The sequence below is a fragment of the Nyctereutes procyonoides genome, unplaced genomic scaffold (assembly GCF_905146905.1).
Source record: "Nyctereutes procyonoides isolate TBG_1078 unplaced genomic scaffold, NYPRO_anot_genome, whole genome shotgun sequence".
Taxonomy (NCBI): domain Eukaryota; kingdom Metazoa; phylum Chordata; class Mammalia; order Carnivora; family Canidae; genus Nyctereutes; species Nyctereutes procyonoides.
In genome coordinates, this window is record NW_026575120.1 from 18,132,010 (window position 1) to 18,148,508 (window position 16,499).

Below are 16,499 nucleotides of genomic sequence, written 5' to 3' on the forward strand. Positions count from 1 at the left end.
GGACCGCATCAACAATTTTAGAGCACACCTCCAACAATGGCAGAGTATTCATTCCTTTCAATTACCCAAGGAACATATACAAAGATAGACGAAATCTTGGGTCATAAAACAAACCTCAACACATTTATAAGCACTGATGTCATACAGAGTGTGTTCTCTGATCACAATGGAATCAAACTAGAAATTAGTAACAGATAACTGGAAGGCACCGGGTTCACAGTTGGTTGGGTTTCAGCTCAGGTCATGATCGCAGGGTCATGATCTCAGCATTGTGAGATTGAGCTCCATGTTGAGGTCCATGCTCAGCACAGTCTGCTTGGGATTTTCTCTCCCTCTCTCCTCTGCCCCCCACCTCCCTTTGCTCACTTGCTTACTCTCTCTCTGAAATAAATAAATCTCAAAAGGAAAAAAGAAAGAAAGAAAGAAAGAAAGAAAGAAAGAAAGAAAGAAAGAAAGAAAGAAAGAAAGAAAGAAAGAAAGAAAGAAAAGAAAGAAAGAAGAAAGGAAAAGAAAGAGAAAAGAAAGAAAAGAAAGAAAGAGTTAAAATTTTAACTGTGGCACACAGCTAAAGTATTGAAAGAAATGTATAACACTAAGAGAGTACTTTAGAAAAGAAGGACCTCTCAAATAATCTAAGCTCTCACTTCCAGGACTTAGAAAAAAAGAGAGCAAAATAAACAAAAGCAGAGCAGCAAAACAATAAAGATAAAATAATAAATTGATAAAAAGGAAAACAAAAAGATAATATCTAAACAGTAAGATGGTGGGTGGCCAGGTGGCTCAGTGGGTTAAGCATCCAACTCTTGATTTTGGCTCAGGTCATGATCTCAGGGTCCTCAGATTGAGTCCTGCACAGGCTCCATACTCAGCAGTGAGTCTAGTTGAGGATTCTCTCTTTCTCTCCCTCTGCCCCTCCCCCTAGTCATGTGCATGTGTATGTGTTCTCTGTCTTTCTCTCTTTCTCTCTCTCAAATAAGTAAATCTTTTTAAAAAAGTAACAAGGGCACCTGTGTGGCTCAATGGTTGAGCATCTGACTTTGGCTCAGGTCATGATCCTGGGGTCCTGGGGTTGAGTTCTGCATCTGGCTTCCTGCAGGGAGCCTGCTTCTCCCTCTGCTTGTGTCTCTGCCTCTCTCTCTATCTCTCATGAATAAATACATCTTTAAAAAACAAACAGCTCCTCCGTGGGCACATTGTGAGCGTTGAAGGAGCCCTTTGCCTTCCTGCGAGCTCTGGAACTGATAACTTTCAAATCATTCTGAAACCCTACGAATTTGACCTGAGATTTATTATTTTTTTTTAAAGATTTTGTTTTATTTACTCATGAGAGATACAGAGCAAGAGAGAGAGGCAGAGACACAGGCAGAGGGGAAGCAGGCTCCATGCAGGGAGCCTGACATGGGATTCAATCCCGGGTCTCCAGGATCACACCGTGGGCTGCAGGCGGCGCTAAACTGCTGTGCCACCGAGGTTGCCCCTTGACCTGAGATTTAAAGAGAGAACAGCTGGAATGCTACAGAGAGAGGAGTTTGCGCTTCTAACAAGGTAGAAAGGTAGAAAGAAAAAAAAAATCCAGTGGGGGAGGGGCCCCGCGAGTGGCGAAAGCCTCCGGGACAGGAAAGCCCGGCCCTGGAGAAGCAGAAACTTTAAAACTCTGCACCAGATTCTTCCCGGATGGAAAGGTGCTCAGCCGGGAAATCAGGCAGAACCGCAGGAGGGGCAGTGGAGCCTCCAGTCTCCCAGAGTCACTAACAGAGGAAGTGCCCCCGGGGGGAGCGCGCACCACAGACCGCAGGCCAAGCGCTGTAAAGGGCTAGAGCACACCTGGCGGGGCCTTGGGGAGCCGCTTAGGCGGGGGCTGCGCCCTGCTGCCTTCGGAGCCGGGGCCCCAGAGCGTGATTCCAGCAGCACACAGCCGGATTCCAGGGCTCTAGGGGACACAGCTCAGGATCCTGTGTTCCCCCCCAGGACAGATGGAGACGGGGAGGGCACACGTCAGCGAGGACTCTCCTGCTGCCAGGGACCCGAACTATGCAGGTCAGCACCCCCGGCCCCGGAGCATCCTGGCTAGTGAGGACTGGGAGACTGTGGTAGTTACTGCAGGACCTGACTCCAGGGCTGGAGACCTGGCCACTGCCAGTGTGGTTGTTCCTCCTTGTGTCACCCTGTGCCTAGGACTGAGGGGAGCCTCCAGGGAACAGCAGCCTCACAGAATAAACAGCTCCCACTGAGCCATGCACCCGGCAGGGGGCGGGGCAGCTCCCCCAGGTGCACACACCTGAGAATCAGCACAGCAGGCCCCTCCCCCAGAAGACCAGCTGGAAGGACAGGGGAAGAACAAGTTCTGGACCTAGCAGTGCTAGAAAGTTCCAGGGGAAGTCAAGGGATTTACAGTATATAGAACCAGAGGAATCATCCAGGGTGAAATTTACTTAGATTGTGGTTGATATTCTTGACTCAGCTCGCTCATACAGCCACTCTGCACTGAGCAAAATGACTAGAAAGAACTCACCACAAAAGAAAGAATCAGAGGGATCCCTGGGTGGCGCAGTGGTTTGGCACCTGCCTTTGGCCCAGGGCGCGGTCCTGGAGACCCGGGATCGAGTCCCACGTTGGGCTCCTGGTGCATGGAGCCTGCTTCTCCCTCTGCCTGTGTCTCTGCCTCTCTCTCTCTCTCTGTGACTATCATAAATAAATAATTAAAAAAAAGAAAGAATCAGAAACAGTACTGTCTGCCACAGAGTTACAGAATTTGGATTACAATTCGATGTCAGAAAGCCAATTCAGAAGCACAATTAGAAAGCTACTGGTGGCTCTGACAAAAAGCATAAAGGAATCAAAAGACTTCATGACTACAGAATTTAGATCTAATCAGGCCTAAATTAAAAATCAATTAAATGAGATGCAATCCAAACTGGAGGTCCTAATGATGAGGGTTAATGAGGTAGAAGAAAAAGTGAGTGACATAGAAGACAAATTGATGGCAAGGAAGGAAGCTGAGGGAAAACGAGAAAAACAAAAGACCATGAGGAAAGGTTAAGGGAAATAAATGACAGCCTCAGAAGGAAAATTCTAGTATAATTGGGGTTCCAGAGGGCCAGAAAGTATATTTGAACAAATCATAGCTGAGAACTTCCCTAATTTGGGGAGGGAAACAGGCATTCAGATCCAGGAGATAGAGAAGTCCCCCACTAAAATCAATAAAAACTGTTCATCACCTCAACATTTAATAGTGAAACTTGCAAATTCCAAGAGAAAAATCCTTAAAGCAGCAAGAGACAAGAGATTCCTAACTTATATGGGGAGAAATATTAGATTAACAGCAGACCTCTCCACAGAGACCTGGCAGGCCAGAAAGGGCTGGCAGGATATATTCAGGGTCCTAAATGAGAAGAACATGCAGCCAAGAATACTTTATCCAGCAAGGCTCTCATTCAGAATAGAAGGAGAGATAAAGAGGTCCCAAGATAGGCAGAAACTGAAAGAATATGTGACCACCAAACCAGCTCTGCAAGAAATATTAAGAGGGACTCTGTAAAAGAAAGAGGACGCCCAAAGAAACAATCCGCAAAAACAGGGGCTGAATAGGTATTATAATGACACTAAATTCATATCTTTCAATAGTAACTCTGAACATGAATGGGCTAAATGATCCCATCAAAAGACGCAGGGTTTCAGACTGGATAAAAAAGCAAGACCCATCTATTTGATGTCTACAAGAGACTCATTTTAGACCTAATGAGTCTAAAGGACACCTACAACTTGAAAATGAAAGGTTGGAGAACCATTTACCATTCAAATGGTCCTCGTAAGAGAGCAGGGATAGTAGCAATCCTCATATCAGATAAAGTTTATCAGCAGCCCCAGTGGCGCAGCAGTTTAGCACCACCTGTAGCCCAGGGTGTGATCCTGGAGACCTGGGATCGAGTCCCATGTCAGGCTTCCTGCATGGAGCCTGCTTCTTCTTCTCTCTCTCTCTCTCTCTCAATAAATAAAAAAAATTAAACTTTATCCCAAAGACTCTAGTAAGAGATGAAGAGGGACACTATATCATACTTAAAGGATCTATCCAACAAGGTGGACCTAACAATCATGAATATTTATGCCCCTAATGTGGAAGCTGCCAAGTATATCAATCAATTAATAACCAAAGTAAGGACATACTTAGATAAAAATACACTAATACTGGGAGACTTCAACAGGGCACTTTCTGTAAATGACAGATATTCCAAGCACAACATCTCCAAAGAAACAAGAGCTTTAAATGATACACTGGACCAGATGGATTTCACAGATATTTACAGAACTTTACATCCAAAGGCAACTGAGTACACATTCTTCTCAAGTGCACATGGAACTTTCTCAGAATAGGCCACATACTGGGTCACAAATCAGGTCTCAACTGATACCAAAAGATTGGGATTGTCCCCTGCATATTTTCAGGCCATAATGCTTTGAAACTTGAACTCAATCACAAGAAAAAATTTGGAGGAAACTCAAACAAGTGGAGGTTAAAGAGCATCCTGCTAAAAGATGAAAGGGTCAACCAGAGAAGAATTAAAAAGAGTCATGGAAACTAATGAAAATGAAGATACAACCATTCAAAATCTTTGGGATACAGCAAAAGCAGTCCTAAGAGGGAAATACATCTCAATACGAGCATCCCTCAAAAAATTGGAAAAAACTCAAATACACAAGCTAACCTCACACCTAAAGGTACTGGAGAAAGAACAGCAAATAAAACCTACACCAAGCAGAAGAGAGTTCATAAAGATTCGAGTAGAACTCAATGAAATAGAGACCAGAGGAACTGTAGAACAGATCAACAAAACCAGGAGTTGGTTCTTTGAAAGAATTAGTAAGATAGATAAACCATTAGCCAGCCTTATTAAAAACAAAAAAGAAAAGACTCAAATTAATAAAACCACGAACTGGGCAGCCTGGGTGGCTCAGCAGTTTAGCACTGCCTTCAGCTCAGAGCTGATCCTGGAGACCCAGGATTGAGTCCCATGTCAGGCTTCCTGCATGGAGCCTGCTTCTCCCTCTGCCTGTGTCTCTACCTCGCTCTCTTTCTCTGTGTGTGTCTCTCGTGAACAAATAAATAAAATCTTTAAAAAAAAATAAAATCATGAATGAAAAAGGAGAGATCACAACCAATACCAAGGAAATAGAAACGATTTTAAAAACATATTATGGGCAGCTATACACCAATCAATTAGGCAATCTAGATGAAATGGACGCATTTCTGGAAAACCACAAACTACCAAACCTGGAACAGGAAGAAATAGAAAAGCTGAACAGGCCAATAACCAGGGAGAAAATTGAATCAGTCATCAAAAACCTCCCAAGACACAAAAGTCCAGGGCCAGATGGCTTCCCAGGGGAATTCTAGCAAACGTTTAAAGAAGAAACAATACCTATTCTACTAAAGCTGTTCCAAAAGATAGAAAGGGATGGAATACTTCTAAACTCGTTTAATGAGGCCAGCATCACCTTAATTCCAAAATCAGAAAAAGTCTCCACCAAAAAGGAGAATTATAGACCAATATCGCTGATGAACAGAGATGCAAAAATTCTTAACAAGATACTAGCCAATAGGATCCAACAGTACATTAAGAAGATTATTCACCATGACCAAGTGGGATTTATCCCCGGGATGCAAGGCTGGTTCAACACTTGTAAAGCAATCAACGTGATAGATCATATCAACAAGAGAAAAAAACTAGAACCATATGATCCTCTCAATAGATGCAGAGAAAGCATTTGACAAAATACAGCATCCATTCCTGATCAAAACTCTTCAGAGTGTAGAGATAGAGGGAACATTCCTCAGCATCTTAAAGCCATCTATGAAAAGCCCACAGCAAATATCGTTCTCAATGGGGAAAAACTGAGAGCCTTTCCCCTAAGATCAGGAACATGACAGGGATGTCCACTCTCACCACTGCTATTCAACATAGTACTAGAAGTCCTAGATTCAGCAATCAGGCAACAAAAAGAAATAAAAGGCATTCAAATTGGCAAAGAAGAAGTCAAACTCTCCCTCTTTGCAGATGGCATGGTAATGTACATAGACAACCCAAAAGACTCCACCCCAAGACTGCTAGAACTCATACAACAATTCGGCAATGTGGCAAGATACAAAATCAATGCCCAGAAATCAGTGGCATTTCTATATATTAACAATGAGACTGAAGAAAGAGAAATTAAGGAGTCAATCCTATTTACAATTGCACCCAAAATTGTAAGATACCTAGGAATAAACCTAACCAAAGAGGTAAAGGATCTATACCCTAAAAACCACAGAACACTTCTGAATGAAATTGAGGAAGATACAAAGAGATGGAAAAATATTCCATGCTCAGGGATTGGAAGAATTAATATTGTGAAAATGTCTATGCTACACATTTAACGCAATCTCCCTCAAACTACTATGGACTTTCTTCAGAGAGTTGGAACAAATCATCTTAAGATTTGTGTGGAATCAGAAAAGACCCCGAATAGCCAGGGGAATATTTAAAAAGAAAACCAGAGCCAGGGGCACCACAATGCCGGGTTTCAAGTTGTACTACAAAGCTGTGATCATCAAGACAGTGTGATACTGGCACAAAAACAGACACATAGATCAATGGAACAGAATAGAGAACCCAGAAATGGGCCCTCAACTCTATGATCAACTAATATTCAACAAAGCAGGAAAGACTATCCACTGGAAGAAAGACAGTCTCTCCAATAAATGGTGCTGGGAAAATTGGACAGCCATGTGCAGAAGAATGAATCTAGACCATTCTCTTACGCCATACACAAAGATAAACTCAAAATGGATGAAAGATCTAAATGTGAGACAAGAATTCATCAAAATCCTAGAGGAGAACACAGGAAACACCAGTTTTGAACTTGGCCACAGCAAGTTCTTGCAAGTTACATCCATGAAGGCAAGAGAAACAAAAGCAAAAATGAACTATTGGGACTTAAGATAAAAAGCTTCTGCACAGCAAAAGAAACAGTCAACAAAACTAAAAGACAACCTACAGAATGGAAGAAGATATTTGCAAATGACCTATCAGATAAAGGGCTAGTATCAAAGATCTATAAAGAGGGCAGCCAGGGTGGCTCAGTGGTTTAGCGCTGCCTTCGGTCCCGGGTGTGATCCTGGGGACTTAGGATCGAGTCCTCCATTGGGCTTCCTGCATGGAGCCTGCTTCTCACTCTGCGTGTGTCTCTGCCTCTCTCTCTCTCTCTCTTTCTCTCTCTCTCTCTGTCTCTCATGAATAGATAAATAAAATCTTTAAAAAATAAAAAATAATGTAAAAAGACAAAAATCTATAAAGAACTGTTTAAACTCAACAGCAAAGAAACAATCCAATCATGAAATGGGCAAAAGACATGAACAGAAATTTCACCAAAGAAGACATAGACATGGCTAACAACCACATGAGAAAATGCTCTGCATCACTTGCCATCAGGGAACTACAAATCAAAACCACAATGAGATACCACCTCACACCAGTGAAAATGGTGAAAATTAACAATACAGGAAACAACAAATGTTGGAGAGGATGTAGAGAAGGGGAACCCTGTTGCACTGTTGGTGGGAATGTGAACTGGTGCAGCCACTCTGGAAAACTGTGTGGAGGTTCCTCAAAGAGTTCAAAATAGAACTGCCCTACGACCCAGCAATTACACTGCTGGGGATTTACCCCAAAGATACAGATGCAGTGAAATGGCAGGACACCTGCACCCCAATGTTATTGCAGCAATGTCCACAATAGTCAAACTGTGGAAGGAGCCTCGGTGTCCATTGAAAGATGAATGGATAAAGAAGATGTGGTTTATGTATACAATGGAATATTACTCAGCCATTAGAAATGACGAATACCCACCATTTGCTTCAACGTGGATAGAACTGGAGGGTATTATGCTGAGTGAAGTAAGTCAATCTGAGGACAAACATTATATGGTCTCATTCATTTGGGGAATATAAAAAATAGTGAAAGGGAATAAAGAGGAAAGGCGAGAAAATGAGTGGGAAATATCAGTGAGGATGACAGAACATGAGAGACACCTAACTCTGGGAAACGAACAAGGGGTAGAGGAAAGGGGAGGTGGGATGGGGGATGGGGTGACTGGGTGACGGGCACTGAGGGGGGCACTTGATGGAATGAGCACTGGGTGTTATGCTATATGTTGGCAAGTCGAACTCCAATAAAAAAATATACAACAAAACAAAACAGACAAGAACAACCAGGAGGCGCCTGGGTGGCTCAGTTAGTTAAGTGTCTGCCTTCAGTTCAGGTCATGATCCTTGGGTCTTGGGATCAAGCCCAGAGTTGGGATCCCTGCTCAGTGGGGGACTGCTTCTCCCTCTCCATCTACCCCTTCCCTTGTCATGCTCTCTCTTTGTCTCTTGCTCTCTCCCTCTCTCTCTCTCTCTCAAATAATGAAATCTTTTTTAGGGGATCCCTGGGTGGCGCAGTGGTTTGGCGCCTGCCTTTGGCCCAGGGCGCGATCCTGGAGACCCGGGATCGAGTCCCACGTCGGGCTCCCGGTGCATGGAGCCTGCTTATCCCTCTGCCTGTGTCTCTGCCTCTCTCTCTCTCTCTCTCTCTCTGTGTGACTATCATAAATAAAAAAAATAAAAATAAAAAAAAATAAAATAAAATCTTTTTTAAAAATTAAAATAAAATAAAAAAAGAACAGTGAAGTGGTTCTTTGATAAGATCAATAAAATGTACAAACCTCTACAAAGTTGACAAAGAGAGAAGGCACAAATTAATATCAGGAATGAAACAGGATAGCATTATTTATATTGCCCAAATAAGAAAATATATGGGAATACTACAAGCAACTACACGCATGAATATGACAGATAAAGTGAATCAAATACTTGAAATGCATAAGTTATCACAACTCATCAAGTGTAAAATGTATGTATGTATGTATATATGTATGTATGCATTTATTTTGAGAGAGAGCGTGTACGTGAATAGGGGGAGGGGCAGAGGGAAATGGAGAGCCCAATACAGGGGTCAATCTCACAATCCTGAGATCATGACCTGAGCTGAAATTAAAAATTGGATGCTTAATCGACTGAGCCACCCAGGTGCCCCAAATGTGAAACAATTTAAATATCTTTATAATTGTAAGGGAAGCTAAATTTGTAATTTCAAAACTCCTGAAAAAGAAATCTCTAGGAACAGATGGTTTCACTGGAGATTTCTATCAAAACCAGAAAGAAAAATTAACACTAATTCTATACTATCTTTTCTCAAAAAATAGGAGGAATTCTCCATTTATTTTATGAAGCCAGCATTACCATGGTACCAAAACTAGATAAAAACAGTAAAGAAAAGGAAAATTACACATAAATACCCTCATGAATATAGATGAAAATATCCTTAACAAAATATTAATGAAAAATCAGCAGTGTTACAACTATGAGCAAGTGTAGTTTATTCCATGGATACATGGCTGGTTCGATATTTCAAAATCAATCAGTGTAATCAGCATAATATTAAGAGGCTAAAGAAGAAAAATCATATGATCATATCAACTGATGCAGAAAATCACCAGACAGGGATGCCTGGGTGGCTCAGCGGTTGAGCACCTGCCTTCAGCCCAGGGCATGATCCTGAAGTCCTAGGATTGAGTCCCACATCGGGCTCTCTGCATGGAGCCTGCTTCTCTCCCTTTGCCTATGTCTCTGCCTCTTTTTCTCTGTGTCTCTCATGAATAAATAAATAAAATCTTTTAAAAAAAAAAAGAATATCACTAGACAAATTTTAACACCCATTCATGATAAAAACTCAGAAAAATAGAAAGAAGGAAAATTCCTTAACTTTATAAAGAGCATCTATGAAAAACCAACAGCTAATACTACCTAATGGTGAAAGATTGAATGCTTTTCCCCTTACATTTCCAATAAAGCAGAGATGTCCTCTCTCACGTTTGCTGTTCAACAAACAAAATTTGCCAGAGTTATAGCCAGCACAATAAGGCAAGAAAAGGAAATAAATGACACAGAGGTTGGAAATGAAGAAATAAAACTGTCCTTATTTACAGATGATATGATCATTTGTATAGAAATCCCAAAGAATCTATAGAAAAACCTCTTAAAACTAAAAAGTGGAGAGGAGGGTGCCTGGGTGGCTCAGTCAGTTGGGCATCTGACTCTTGGTTTCGGCTCAGGTCATGATCTTGGGGTTGTGGGATCAAGCCCCACATTTCCCCTCCCTCTCCCTTTCCCTCTGCTTGCACATACACTCCCTCTCTCTAGAATAAATAAAATCTTTTATAAAAAGAACCTAAAAACTTAAAAATGAGAATAACACTGTATGGTACTAAACTGGACTTAAAAACTTAATAAAAGTCATTTAAATTTTTAAAAATGAATTCAGCAAGGTCACAGGATATAAGATAAACATACAAAAAAAAGATAAACATACAAAGTTCTATACTAGATGAATGCATGAAACCAAAATAAAAAATGCAATAGCATAAAATTACTCAAAACCCAATCAATCCTTAGATCTAAACCTAATAAAACACGTATAGAACTCATATGCTAAAAATTACAAAATGCTGATGAAAGAATTCAAAGAACTAAATAAAGGGAGAAATACTATGTTTACGGATTGAATGGCTCAACATTTTAAAATGTTGGTTGCCCTCAAATTGATAATCAGGTTTAACACAATTTCTATCAAAATCCAAGCAATATTTTCTGCAGATATAGGAAAGATTTGCCTAAAATTTATGTGGAAATATAAAGAGCTAGAATTGCTAAAGTAATTCTGAAAAAGAAGAATGAACTGGAAATAATAACTCTACTCAATTTCAAGACATTCTATAGATACAGTAATCAAGACTGTGTGATACTAGATATGTAGACACATGGATCAACTGAACAGAATACAGAACCTAGAAATAGCCCCACACAAGTACAGTTGACCCTTGAACTGTACAAGTCCATTTATATGTGGATTTTTTTTATAAATATGGTACAGTACTGTAAATGTGTCTTTTCCTCCTTATGATTTTTTAAAAGATTTATTTACTTATTTTAGAGAGAGAAACAGAGAGCACACATGCATGGCAGGGAGAGAGAGAGAAATCTTTTTTTCTAAAGATTTTATTTATTTATTCATGAGAGACACACAGAGAGAGAGAAGCAGGCTCCATGCAGGGGGCCCAACGTGGGGCTCAATCCCAGGTCTCCAGGATCAGGCCCTGGACTGAAGGTAGCACTAAACCGCTGAGCCACCAGGGCTGCCTGAGAGAGAGAAACTTTAGCAGAGCTCAACACAGGGCTTCATCCTAGAACCCTGAGATCACAGCCTGAACTGAAACCAAGAATGGAACGCTCAACCAACTGTGCCCCAGGTGCCCCTCCTTATGATTTTCTTGATAAAATTTCCTTTTCTCTAGTTTACTGTACTGTAAGAATACAGATATAATACATGTAAAATGCAAATTATATGTTAATCAACTATTATCAGTAAGGCTCTGGTCAATAGTAGTCAAGTTTTGGGGAAGTCAGAAGTCATCCATAGATTTTCAAACATACAAGGGGTCAGTGCCCGTAATCTCTGCATTGTTCAAGTGTCAACTGTACAGCCAACTGATTTTTGATAAAGGTGCAAAAGCAATTCAAGGGATAGTCTTTTTCAAGAAATGGGTGGATACCCATAAACTAAAAAAATTGACCTAATTCTCACACTTATACAAAAAACTAATTTAAATTGGATTATATATTTAAATGTAAAATGTAAAACTATAGCATTTCTAGAAAAAAGTATAAAACAAAACATTTTTATAAAAGTTTTTTAAATAAAGTATAAAACGTCTAGAAAAAAACTACAAAACTTCTAGAAAAAATATATTAAGGTACAGAGTTTGATGAAGTTTTTAGACATGACATTACAAGCATAGTTAACATTTTAAAAATAAAAAATGGGGCACCTGGGGGTTCAGTCAGTTAAGCATCTGCCTTTGGCTCAGGTCATGATATCAGGGTCCTGGAATTGAGCCCCATGTCTGGCTCTCTGCTCAACTCTCTGCCCACTGCTCACTCTCTATTTCTCTCTCTTTCTCAAATAAATAAATAAAATCTTTAAAAATAAATAAAAATAAAGACTTCATGAAAATTAAAAACTTTTCTCATGTGAAAGATACAGTTAAGAGAATGAAAAGATAAGCTAGAGACTTGGAGAAATGTTTGCAATCTACAAATCTCAAAGAATTCATCAAAATATATAAAGAATTCTCAAAACAGTCATTTTTACTAACAATCTGCTTAGAAAATGAACGGAAGATATGAAGAGACATTTCACCAAAATGGGTGTGGATGCAAGCTTATAAGGAGATGTTTGATATCCCAGGTCACTAAAGAAATACAAGCTAAAATAATGAGGTACTACTACAAACTTATCAAAATCGCTAAATTAATAGCAGCAATGGGGCACCTGCATGGCTCAGTTGGTTAAGCGTTTGACTCTTGATTTTGGCTCAGGTTATGATCTTGGGTTGTGAGATGGAGCCCCACGTTGGCCTCTATGCTGGTTGCTTCTGCTTAAGATTCTCTGTTCTTCTGCCACCCCCCCTTAAAAAAAAGTGGCAGCAATATCAAGTGCAAGTGAACCTGCAGGGAAGCAGGATCTCTCATACATCACTGTGGGAATATAAAGTGATAGTCGGGAATAGATGGGCAGTTTCTTAAAAAGCAAAAAAACAAAAAAAACAAAACTGGGTTGCCTGGATAGCTCAGTCAGTTGAACCTGTGACTCTTGATTTCAGTTCAGATCATGATCTCGGCTCAGATCATGATCTCTGGGTGGTGGGATCGAGCCCTGTGTCAGGCTCCAGTCTCTGAGCTCCAAGTAGAGTCTGCATATGAGTCTCTCTCCCTCTGCCCCTCCCTCTGCTCCTGCTCTGTCTCTCTAAGATAATAAACAAATGAAATCTTTAAAACAAACAAAACTAGATACCATATGAGTCAGCAATCACTTCCTCAGCTATGAATGAATTCTTTGATGGAAGCAGTGCTTTAGGGATTGCAGCTCTGTGAGTCCACAGATGGTGGTGCAAGCAGAAGCAGACAGGGAAAGCAAATCCATGTCCAGAAAATGTGTCTTTTCCAGCGAGCAATGATGGTAAAGATAAGCATCTGCTCCTTCTGATATAATCAAATTGCCATTATTTGACTGCCTTGTTTACCGGGGCCCTTGTGCTATATTGGAGCTAGCGTTGCTCTCTGTTGGCAGGTTAATGGTAGCATCATCCAGGTCAGCCTTGTTGAGCCTGTGCATAGCCTCCATTCCTGTCACCATGGCCACTGTGTTCATAGCCTACAGAAAAAATAATGAGATGATGGGGCAGAAAGACTGACATCAACTCACGATATACTTTTGCCAGGCTTATTATCAAGAGCCTCCTGTACAGTGATGTCCTCTGGTGGGCATTCACATGAGACACGAATAACTTCAGTCTGCATCCATTCTGAGAGGTTTATCCACATGCCTCTTCTCTGGACTTCCATGTCAACAGTCTTCAATCCTATTCTCTACAAGTTCCTGATCACCCAGACAATCCCTGAGTAACAGCCCATGGAATCAGAGTAGACTCATACTTCCGGTCATCTCTTATTCCAGACAAAGTGGACAAAAATTGTACTGTTCAAAATTCTGCCCACCAATAGGGTTGTCCTTCACTGCCGTGCTTCAGAGCTACCCCTGAGTGGGTTTACTTTTAGGGGGTACCTGCGTGTCACGTGGGGCCATCTGTTAACCAGACTGCAGCTTTTCTTCTTTAGTTAACTTGCTGTACAGAACATCCTCAGCATGCCACAGACATGCATTGAGAGAGAGGACACAGAGCAACATCAGACAGTGTTGAAGGAGTCTGAGCTACTTCATGAACTACCTCATGCAATTCACTCACACCTTTTGGATCTTCCTTCCGATTACCCTTATGACCAAAGAGGACAAGTCTTCTGACCTCTATCACCATAGATCGTTTGCCTCTTTGCACTTCCTATTCTGTCATTTAAGTCATTCTTTCAGTATGTTTTATTTCCACAGTTTCTTCTTCATTGGTTGTTACTGGTAGAGAAGAATTCATGTTTTTAAGTCAATCATGTATCTGGGAACCTTACTGAACTTTTATTAGTTCCAATAGTTTATCTTAATTCTATTGTGTTATCTTGTATAAGAGTTACTCTTAGCTGTGCATAATTATGGTATTGTCTTTTCTAATACTAATGTCTTTACTGTTTACACAATTGTAATAGTGGATTTTTGGGATGCCTGGGTGGCTCAGTGGTAGAGCGTCTGCCTTTGGCTCAGGATGCGATCCTGGAGTCCTAAGATCGAGTCCCACGTTGGGCTTCCTGCAGGGAGCCTGCTTCTCCCTCTGCCTATGTCTCTGTCTCTCTCTGTCTCTCGTGAATAAATAAATAAAATCTTAAAAAAATAGTGGACATCCTTGCTCTCTTTTGAGACTAAAGTTTCTCTGTCAAAAAAATGTTTTTAAACATTTTATTTATTTGAGAGAGAGACGGAGGGAACATGAACAGGGGTGGGGTGCAGAGGGAGAGGGACAAGCAGACTCCCTGCTGAGCAAGGAGCCCAAGGTGGGGCTGGATCCCAGAACCCTGAAATTATGACCTGAGCCGAAGTCAGACACTTAATGGACTGAACCACCCAGGCACCCCTCTCTGTCAAAAATTATGTTTACTGTGGGCTTCTGGCAGTCTTTATCAAGTAAAGTATATTTTCTGTCTGTTTTCTGAGCACTTTCAAAATCACAAATTGGGGTCACCTGGCTGGGTCAGTTGGAAGAGCATGTGACTCTGGATCTCCAGGTCATGAATTCCAGCCCCATGTTGGGTGTAGAGATTACTTTTAAAAAAATCAAATCAAATCAAATCCCATATTGGTTTGAACTTTATCAAATGCTTTTTATTTGTATACTGAGATAATCATGTGATGTATTTTTTCCTCTCTCCTATTACTGTGAGAAATCGTTCTAGACTTTTCTGATGTTAAACTATTCTTGCACTGATAGAATAAACTCTACATGCCCACAATTTTTAAAATAGATTTTATTTTTTAAAGATTTATTTATTTACTTGAGAGGCAAGAGAGAGAATGAGCCAGGGTGAGGGACAGATAGAGAGGGGGAAGCAGACTCTCCATTGAGTAAGAAACCTGACATGGGGCTCGATCCCAGGACCCTGAGATCATGACCTGAGCTGAAGGCAGACACTTAACCGACTGTGCCACCCAGGTGCCCCAAAAGACTTAATTTTATAAGAGCAATTTTAGATTCACAGTAAAAGTGAGTAGAAGGTACAGAGATTTCCCATATACCCTGTGCACTCACAAGTCATAGCCTCTCCTGTCATCTACATCCTTCACCAGAATGGTACGTTTGTTACAGTTGATGAACCTACATTAACACATCATTATCATCCAGAGTCCATAGTTTACATTAGAGTTCACCCTTTGTGTTGTACATTCCATGGGCTTGGACAAAATTATAATGACATGTATCCACCATTATCGTATCATACAGAATAGTTTCATTGTTCTGTAATTGTTGGTTTTTAAATTCAGTCACTTAAGGGTGCCTGGGTAGTTCAGTCGGTTAAGCTTGTGACTCTTGATTTTGGCTCAGGTCATGATCTCAGGGTCCTGAGACAGAGCCCTGAGTCGGGCTCCATACTGGGTGTGGAGCCTGCTTAAGATTCTCTCTCTCCCTCTGTCCTCCACCCCCACCCCCAGCATGTTCTCTTGCTCTAAAATGAAATGAAATGAAATAAAATAAAATTTAAAAATTAAAAAATTCAGTTGCTTAATATTTTATTTCAGATGTTTACATTTATTTTTATATTTTAAATGGGCCTATACTTTTCTCATGGGGATTCAAAATAGAATGCATATTCTATGAAACTGAAATGAGATGTTGAATTTTTCCATGGTGGATGCTTGTGGCCTCCTTATCATTTTTATGTTGATGGTACATTTATATCCCTAAACTTCAAATATGTATATTTACCTATGTGGTAAACATAAACATACCTAAGTACCTCAAAAATACTGAATTTATTCTCTCCCCTTTTACCAAACCTATTATTTGTATATCTGTGATCTCAAGTAATGACATTGCCATCAACTAAGTCCTGTGAGGCAGAGATTAGTGATCATGCTAGACTCTTCCCCACTCCTCTCTTCCAAGACCTGCCTATTTTTCACCTCTTACATTTAAAAACATTTTCCTCTCTTATGCTCTCCTGTCTTAGGCTCTTAAATAGTCTCCCTGGTTCTAACATCTCCTGTTTATTTCTCGGCCTTTTGGCTAAGATCATGTATCTAACATCTCCCATTTAACAAAAATTCATCCTCTATAGTGCTGTTAGAGTTACTTGGCTGCTTGAAACCCTCTGTGACTCTACAGCGCCAAAGACCAATGTCTAGTCTCCACATCCCGGCTTACAATGA